Source organism: Mustelus asterias, chromosome 2 (genome assembly GCF_964213995.1).
Source record: "Mustelus asterias chromosome 2, sMusAst1.hap1.1, whole genome shotgun sequence".
Lineage (NCBI taxonomy): Eukaryota > Metazoa > Chordata > Chondrichthyes > Carcharhiniformes > Triakidae > Mustelus > Mustelus asterias.
Window position 1 is genome coordinate 31,127,533 of NC_135802.1, and position 9,203 is coordinate 31,136,735.

A 9,203-nucleotide genomic window follows, 5' to 3' on the forward strand; every position below is an offset into this window, starting at 1 on the left:
TATAATTACCTGGATTATCCCTGTTTCCTTTCTTAATCAAGAGAACAACATTGGCTATTCTCCAGTCCTCTAAACCTCACTGGTGGTCAAAGATGATGTGAAGATACCTGTTAAAATGCCAGCTATTTCTTCCCTTGCCTCCCACAGTAATGTGGGATAGATCCCATCTGGCCCCGGGGACTTATCTACCTTCATGAATTGGCCATGCTAACTTGCCCCTTAGTGTTCAAAGATGGGTAGATTAGGTGGATTAGCCATGGTAAATGTGTGGGGTTACAGGGATAGGGTTGGGGAGAGGGCCTAGGTAAGATACTCTTGTCAGAGAGTCAGTGAGAACCCGATGGGCCGAAAGACCTCTTCTGCACTGTAGGGATTCTACGAGGTACTTTGGGCTTTGTTTTCAGAAAAGGACAGGATCGGAAAAGATCTTGTGGGAGAATCCAAAACTAGGGGCCATAATGGCAAGATAGTTACTGATACATCCAATAGGGAAATAAAGGAAAACTTATTTCAAAACATAGGGCTGGGTGTCTTGGCAGGGTGAGGGAGATGGAATGGAAACAGAGGGGTCTGCTGAGTCCATCATGCTTTCGCTGCGAGTTCAATCAAACATCAAATGGTTAATTGGTGTCCATCCAGCAGGAAGCAGGCCAATCATAGGTGCAAAGGAGACTTGTTTCCCTGACCACAAAGTCTTCTCTTGCTGCCTTCTAGCCTTGTGTTATTATCAGGGTGGTTTCTCAAACCAGTTTTTAGGTGCCACAATACAGTCAGCTCATAAACAGTAATATCGTGTTGAATTTTTGTTGCTGCTGTATTCATGTTAGAATGTGAATCACACATTCCCACCCAAGGTCAACAGACCTTTAAACCATCTGCCAAATGTTCTATCCCACCCGTGACGATTTCCACGGTGGGTGGGACTGGAGGATTTACCCCATTGTATGGGTTCTGAGAAACTGGTGCGAAAAGGGGGCACTGTGCCCATGTCAGATGCAGCAAAACGGTCATGCCACGCTCACTGCAAGAATTCTAAAGGCCCTCGGCTCTCAGAATCAATCATTATTTACTGCAACAAAAACAGAAAATGCTGGAAAATCTCAGCAGGTCTGACAGCATCTGTGGGGAGAGAATGGAGCCAACGTTTTGAGCCTGGATGACCCTTGGTCAGACCCTTTCCAGCATCCGCAGTATTTTGCTTTTATCTTAGTGTTCAAGTCCGTGCCACTTCTCTTCTAGGAATGCCTTCCCTAAGGAAGTACTGCTCTTCCCACAGACGCTGTCAGGCCTGCTGAGATTTTCCAGCATTTTCTGTTTTTGTTTCAGATTCCAGCATCTGCAGTATTTTGTTTTGATTATTATTCACTGAACATGTGGATTTTAGGAAAACCATACAGACTCTGCCAGCTGCTCCAGCAGATGTTGCTGCCACATTCAACCATGAGATAGGCCATCAGTCCTTATCTAGTTGAATGGCGGAGTAGGCTTGAGGGGTTGAATGGCCGACTCCTGCCCCTATTTTGTATGTTCAAATATGATGGCCTGGGCAGCACGGAGGCACAGTGGTTAGCACTGCTGCCTCACAGCGCCAGGGATTCGGGTTCAATTCCGGCCTCGGGTCACTGTGTGGAGTTTCCACTTTCTCTCCTTGTCTGCCTGGGTTTCCTCCAGGTGCTCCGGTTTCCTCCCACAGTCCAAAGATGTGCAGGTCTTTGCACATGCTAAAATGCCCCTTAATGGCAGAGGGATTAGCAATGAGGGGTTAGGGGGATAGGGCCTGGATGGAATTGTTGGTGGTGCAGGCTCGGTGGGCTGAATGGCCTCCTTCTGCACTATAGGGATTCTACGATAAGTGCGCTTGCCAATTCTGCTTGAAAATGTTGATCTTTGCATGGGAGTCAGGAGCAAGCATCAGGAACATTTGAAGGAGGAATTAATAGTTGTAATTTTCTCAAGTCCAGGGTTATCCCACCTCCAGGATTGAAAGCGGGAGCCAATCCCACATGGCTGTCCGACGAGCTCCAGATGACATTTTATTAATGCCAGCCAATGAAGAGGCTGCCACCAGGATTATTGTCCAACTGCGGACAGCAGCCTGCCTCCCAAAGCTGCTGACCCAATCAGAGGGCTGGCAGAATGGCAGCCTTGGCAGCTGCATCAGTAAAGATGGCCCGTGCTGAAGCAGCAGAAGATCAAAGAGGGCAGCTCTGTGCTCAAGTGCCATGAAGGCAGCTAGGTTTTGTTTAGTTACTATGCCAGGACAAGGCAGGCAGTGACCTGGGGTTGAACCTTCCAGTGGCAGCGTTGTAGCTGTGGGGGTGGCCATGGAGTGGCCCCAACACTCCCAGGAGCCTGAGGCAGGGGATACAGAAACCCCTGCTTTTTGAAGAAGATTAAAACAAAGTAGATTAGTTTAAAATAGGAACCACAGTATGCCATATATGTATCAAAGGTATCATTATGTGCCTCACTAATATATTATGTGAAGATATTGTCTGTGTAAGCACATATATAATCATTTTTGAACAAGTACTATAGATTTAAACTGTATTTTTGTATTTTCTTGTGAGCTTTGGCCAACAAACAATTTGCCCCTAGGCATAATGAGAAATACGTTTAATTAGAAAGACCACATTCTTTTGGAACAATGAAACATAAAGCATATACCTAATTATCAAGGGCAGGACAGGTAGCTATAAGATACAAGGTTTTTGAAAATGAACAGAAGGACTCAGCTTCCAGCTGCAATGAATAGACATATTCAGCCTCCACTGATAAGGGGACAGAAAATAGACAAGTAAGATGACTCCCATCTCATTCCCAGGACTGCATGTGTTCGGAGCGACCCTTGAACCTATTGGATTTGCATAGGTAATGTTACTAGACAATGGAGGGAAGAACTTCTGGGTTCGATTATATATAAATGCAAATCTTTCTTTCTTTTCCTCAAAGTATTCTCTGCTCCAGTGGAAATAATCCTAATATTTTGATCTCATACCTATAGGTTTCCAATTTCTGGCAATACCTTGATGAATGAATGCTGTACACACTCCATGCTTAGTTCTGTTTGAATATTTTAGATGCCAACTCCTGTGCCCTTCACTTGATGAGCATGGAATCTTCCACCAAGCTGCAACAATTTAATCTTTTATTTAAATTCATTTTATGGCTGTGCCTACATTTATTGCTCATTCCTAATGCCTTTGAACTGAATGGCTTGCTGGGCCATTTCAGAGGACATTCAGGAGTCAACTCCATTGCTATGCATCTGAAGTCGCATGTAGGCCAGACCAGGTAATGATACAGATTTCCTTCCCTGAAGGACATTAGGGAATCAGATGGGTGTTTAGGACAATCCTAAATGTTTTCATGGTCATCATTAAACTGATCCTGGTTGCCTTTTGTTTTAAGTCCATTTTATGACTGCAGTGTATCGGTACTGCTAGGATTGTCCTTGTGTGCCTGACGCAGCACAAAACTAGAAATGAGATGTGGCTCTGCAGCCACGCATCAGGACCAAATATTTCCAGATGCATGAATGCATCATGAAGTGTGATTCAGTCCTGATACATACTTCCACGGCTGACGAGGAAAATGGTGGCCCGGATTTTTGCTTCCGTGTCAAATGTGATGCTACAGGAGAATTCCCAGTTCCATGAACCTAATCTTTAAAAATGACTGCCTGTCCGATTTTCCATCCGGGGGGGTGAGGCTAAAATAGGAGTCGAGGTGGGTGAGCCTGGAATTAGTGAGGTGTTGAAGGCGGGTCCAGCCCAAGTTGGGCAATATGGCGGCAGATGGAAAGCGGGCCTTCAGAAAGACTCATTTGAGAGTAGGTTGTCAACGGTGAATTCCCTGTGCTTCGGAGGAGACATCAATACCTTGTCAGGTGAGTGCCAAAACTGCAAACGTTGACCCAATATTAGCTGACTTTGGAACGGCTTTTCCAATGGGAGAAATATTGTTGCTGCCTAGTCTCAATAATCTCAAGACACAGCCGTGGAGATGACATTATCTTGCCACAACTACCTGGTGCAGATATAGATGAATGGTGAACTGTGCCTTGCTTATTATCCCTTCTACTCATGGGCGGCACGTTAGCACAGTGGTTAGGACTGCTGCTTCACAGCTCCAGGGTCCCGGGTTCGATTCCCGGCTCGGGTCACTGTCTGTGTGGAGTTTGCACATTCTCCTCGTGTCTGCGTGGGTTTCCTCCGGGTGCTCCGGTTTCCTCCCACAGTCCAAAGATGTGCGGGTTAGGTTGATTGGCCAGGTTAAAAATTGCCCCTTAGAGTCCTGAGATGCATAGGTTAGAGGGATTAGTAGGTAAATATGTGGGGGTAGGGCCTGGGTGGGATTGTGGTCGGTGCAGACTCGATGGGCCGAATGGCCTCCTTCTGCACTGTAGGGTTTCTATGATTTACTTGCCCACTTGCCAACCATCTATCAAGATGCACCCACACTGCTGACCCTTGACCAGGTCCCTCACATCTGACACTGTCAGGGTATAACAGTTGACAGTTACATGGGTAAAACGGGCATAGAGGGATATGGACCAAATGCAGGCAATTGGAACTAGCACAGTGGTTAAAAAAAAAGGACAGCATGGACAAGTTGGGCTGAAGGGCTTGTTTCCACGCTTTAAGCCACTATGACTCTCTCACTCTATAACAGTTTGGCTCAGAGGGAGGAAACCACCAGAGCTTTCAGTGATCATGGAGCACAGCATGTTACCCTGGCATGGCAAACGCAACATTTCTAGCAGCAAGCATTTGTGCAAAGCCATTCTGTGCACCACACCTTACCGTTAATCACTGATGATGTAGGGAGTATGTTTAGTTCATGTAGGCATACGAAGGCAAATTGGAGAATTGTAATCTGAGTGGCTCACAACCCTTTTTACTGTACAATATTATGTATAGAATTTCATACAGGGGAGAGGTGGGGGAAGGTATGGGTCCACCTGCCCCACATTTTCCTGACCAGAATCTTTATGTTTGGGTGAAAAAGGTGCAGAAGGGGACAGCAGTACTCTACCCTGCTGATCACTGGAAACTACCTGGATTCAGATACCAACTGTGCTGAGTGTAGCAGGAGACTATCATGGATTCAGTGCAGGAAATGGTTCAATGATCTGCTGCATTCAGGCAAGGTAAGTACTTGTGATACCCTGGAGAGATTCTTCCATTTTCTGCTGTATCACATTAGATTCCAGAGTTCCAAAGCTCAAGCACTGAGATGCTCCTTGTATCTTTCATTATAAGATTGAATTTAACAGAGGATTAATGACCTGAGGAGACACTGAGCAGCAGGTGCATCTGAACTACGAGTGCTGGGTACGAGGCATTCATCCACACTGCAATGTTACACAATGACCAAGGTAAAGGCATTGCAGCTCGGAGGTCATGTGTTGTGCAGGTAATATTGGTCATCTGCTGTGCCCATCACTTTGGCTGCATTTGCATTTCAGGTGTCCCAGGATGTGCTTTGTTTGCTATGCGAAGATATATGGTAGCCAGAAATATTGCATGTGGCACCCACATCAGAAACTGGACCATTGGTCGTAATAAACGGTGAGCAAGTTCTTTCACAGAGCTGTTGTTGGACAGTTGTGGACTGATCCTGCGTGAGATGCTACAACATCAAACTTCATACATGCTGATAGGATGTCCCTCTCAGCATGGTTTAGTTATGAACAAGTTGGCAGCATGGGCCCCTCACTTACTGGTGTTCATGTGAGGGGGTCAGGTTGTGAATGCCTTATTATTATACGTAATTGCAATATGATAAGGCCCATGGTTATGTTGGTGAGGGTGTCAGCCATTTGAATGTGACTGAGTCCAACTTATGAATGTTTATCCTCTCCATCATGGAGGATGAGCAGTCCATTGGGTAATTGTGGAGTCAACATATATGGTTATTTAGGTGGAAGTATGTCACCAGAGACTGGCGGTTGACAATTGTGATATCGCTGGCAGTTAGGAGAATCTACTTTGCACAAAGACCCTGTCTGGCAATGATCCCCTTCCGCACAGTGTCATTCCTGGCTGGGTGGACATGCCTCCCAGCTGCTGTGACTTTGGCAGCCTCTTCATCCTCATCCTTATTGGAATCATCCAAATTTACAGGGGCTTCCTCGTCCTCTTCCTCCTCAGAGGTTGGAGCTCTGTCCATGGAATCGGCACCATCGATTGGTATGCCCTGCTGCTGCATACTGTCGTGCAGAGGAATGATGGCATGGTGACATGTCACTGGATTAGCAATCCAGAAGCCCAGTGTAATGCTATGGGGACATGGGTTCAAATCCCACCATGACTGCTGGTGGAGTTTAATTAATAATTCTGGGATTAAAAGTTAGTCTCAGAAACAGACTGTCATTTGAATGTCATAAAAGCCCGCCTAATTTGTCAATGCGCTCTTGTACAATTCTGAGGCAGAGTAGAATTTTTAAGCAGGTTCAATAGGCATACCCTACTCCTCCAAAGGGGGTTTCTCTGGCTATCCAAAGAAAAATGCCAGTTTCAGGCCTGCTTTTCCCAGGTCTACTTTGTGCACTTCATGTTCCACCTCCCTTGGCTACCAAAACCTGATTAAAGTGGAGACAGCACGGTGGCACAGTGATTAGCACTGCTGCCTCACAGTGCCAGGGACCCGGGTTCAATTCCCAGTTTGGGTCACTCTCTCTGTGGAGTTTGCACATTCTCCCCGTGTCTGCATGGGTTTCCTCCGGGTGCTCCAGTTTCCTCCCACAGTCCAAAGATGTGCAGGTTAGGTGCATTGCCCTGCTAAATTGTCCCTTAGTGTCAAGGGGCGACTAGCTCGGGTGAATGCATGGGGTTATGGGGATGAGGTCTGGGTGGGATTGTGGTTGTTGCAGCCTCGATGGGCCAAATGGCCTCCTTCTGCACTGCAGGATTCTATGAGATGTTTAGTAATACTGTGTTCTACTTTAATGGCTGATGATTTAAATGGCCAGCTGCCTCCATAAAACCCGTATGCACAAAACGCCCCCATTTCTGTCCCCAGGAAAACAGGAAGTGCCATGCTCAGAATGGGGCGGCACGGTAGCACAGTGGTTAGCACTGCTGCTTCACAGCTCCAGGGACCTGGGTTCGAATCCTGGCTCGGGTCACTGTCTGTGTGGAGTTTGCACATTCTCCTCGTGTCTGCGTGGGTTTCCTCCGGGTGCCCCGGTTTCCTCCCACAGTCCAAAGATGTGTGGGTTAGGTTGATTGGCCATGGAAAATTGCTCCTTAGTGTCCTGGGATGCGTAGATTAGAGGGATTAGCGGGTAAAATATGTAGGGATATGGGGGTAGGGCCTGGGTGGGATTGTGGTCGGTGCAGACTCGATGGGCCGAATGGCCTCTTTCTGTACTGTAGGGTTTCTATGACTTCTAAAAAAAATGGGAATAGGGATTTTCAGCCAGGTGTGCTATTTTCTCCACGATGAGAGGCTATCTGTCCTGTTGAATATCTGGGCTTTATCCTTGAATAGGGGCTAAAATGGATCTGACTTCCTCTAAACTAATCTGACTTCCTGCGCACGGTGGCACAGTGGTTAGCACCGCTGCCTCACAGTGCCAGGGACGTGAGTGCAATTCTGGCCTTGGGTGACTGTGTGGAGTTTGCATGTTCTCTCTGTGTCTGCGTGGGCTTCCTCCAGGCGCTCCGGTTTCCTCCCACACTCCAAAGATGTGCAGGTTAGGTTGACTGGCCAATGCTAAATTGCTCCTTAGTGTCAGGAGGGTTAGCAGGCTAAATACATGGGGTCACGGGGTTAGGGTCTGGATGGGATTGTTGTCAGTGCAGGCGATGGGCTGAATGGCCTCCTTCTGCAATGTAGGAATTCTGTTCTATTCTGTTTTATTCTAAACTGCTTCATAAATATTTATACTGCGGCTCTTCAGCCACTTCAAATTAAGTCACACCCAATAGAAAATTGATTGACAGAAACACCTTTTACGTAGAGCTGATCACATGGCCAGATTTTTACTAAGGAAGGTACGGTGGCACAGTGGTCAGCACTGCTGCCTCACAGCACTAAATACCTGAGTTCAATTCCAGCCTTGAGTGACTGCCTGTGTTGAGTTTGCACGTTCTCCCCATGTCTCCGTGGGTTTCCTCCGATTGCTCCTGTTTCCTCCCATAGTCCAAAGATGCATAGGTTAGGTGAATTGGCCATGCTAAATTGCCCCTTACGCTGGAATCTACCGCCTTGTCCGCCACAGAATCGGAGCAGGCGAGGGGTGGACAATGGAAATGTCCACTGACCTCGGGCGGGAATTTCCGGTTTCGCTCAAGCGAGGCCATAAAATCCTGCCTTCAGTGGTCCAAGATGTGTAAGCTAGATGGATTAGCCATGGGAAGTGTGTGCGGTTACGGTGATAGTGTGAGGGAGAGGGCCTGGCTACAATACTCTGTCAGAGAGTCGGTGGGCCCAATGGCCTCCTTCTGCACTGTTGGGATTCTATAATTCTATTGTCATTTGTATATATGCAGCAGTGAGGGAGATGAGCTGTGAATGAAAATTCAATAACTGGGGGAAAATATATTGTAACTGGATTGGGACTTCATACTTAAACCTCATCTTTACATGAGGAGTTCTAATTGCATGCTTAGCATTAACACAATGTTCACAGCATAGACATAGGCCATTCAGCCCAAAGGGCTTATGTTGTTCATGAGCATCTTACTTCATCCAGCCCCATCAATACATCCTTTCAGAGCTTTCTCCCTTGTGTGTTTAGGTAGTTTCCTCTTAAGTGTATCTGTGCTAGTTATCTCAACGGCTCTATGTGGTACAGAGTAAAGAGTCAGAAGGAGGTTTGCATTTTAAAATTCCATACAAAGATCCAATAGATCCCGGAGAGTGGATAGCACTTCCAGGTTTGAAAGAGCGTTTCATCACAATCTTTTAACAAACAGGAAACATTACTCCAGAATGAATTTACAGCCAGTAAACAGTGTGAGTAAAAACATACAACCCTTCCCTAATGTTAAACAGATCAATAAGTGTTTAATTTAAAGGCCTTTTAGCAATAAAAGACTGACTACTCCCACAGAGCACACAGTGCGGGTTTTTATCTTTTGACTGGTTATTTGGTTGAAATAATAAAACAGCTGGCCTGCACAACACTGAATGCTTCACTTATTGAGTCTCTCGTTCAGCTTCTCACATTAAAAAGCTGATTGTTGTTTTAT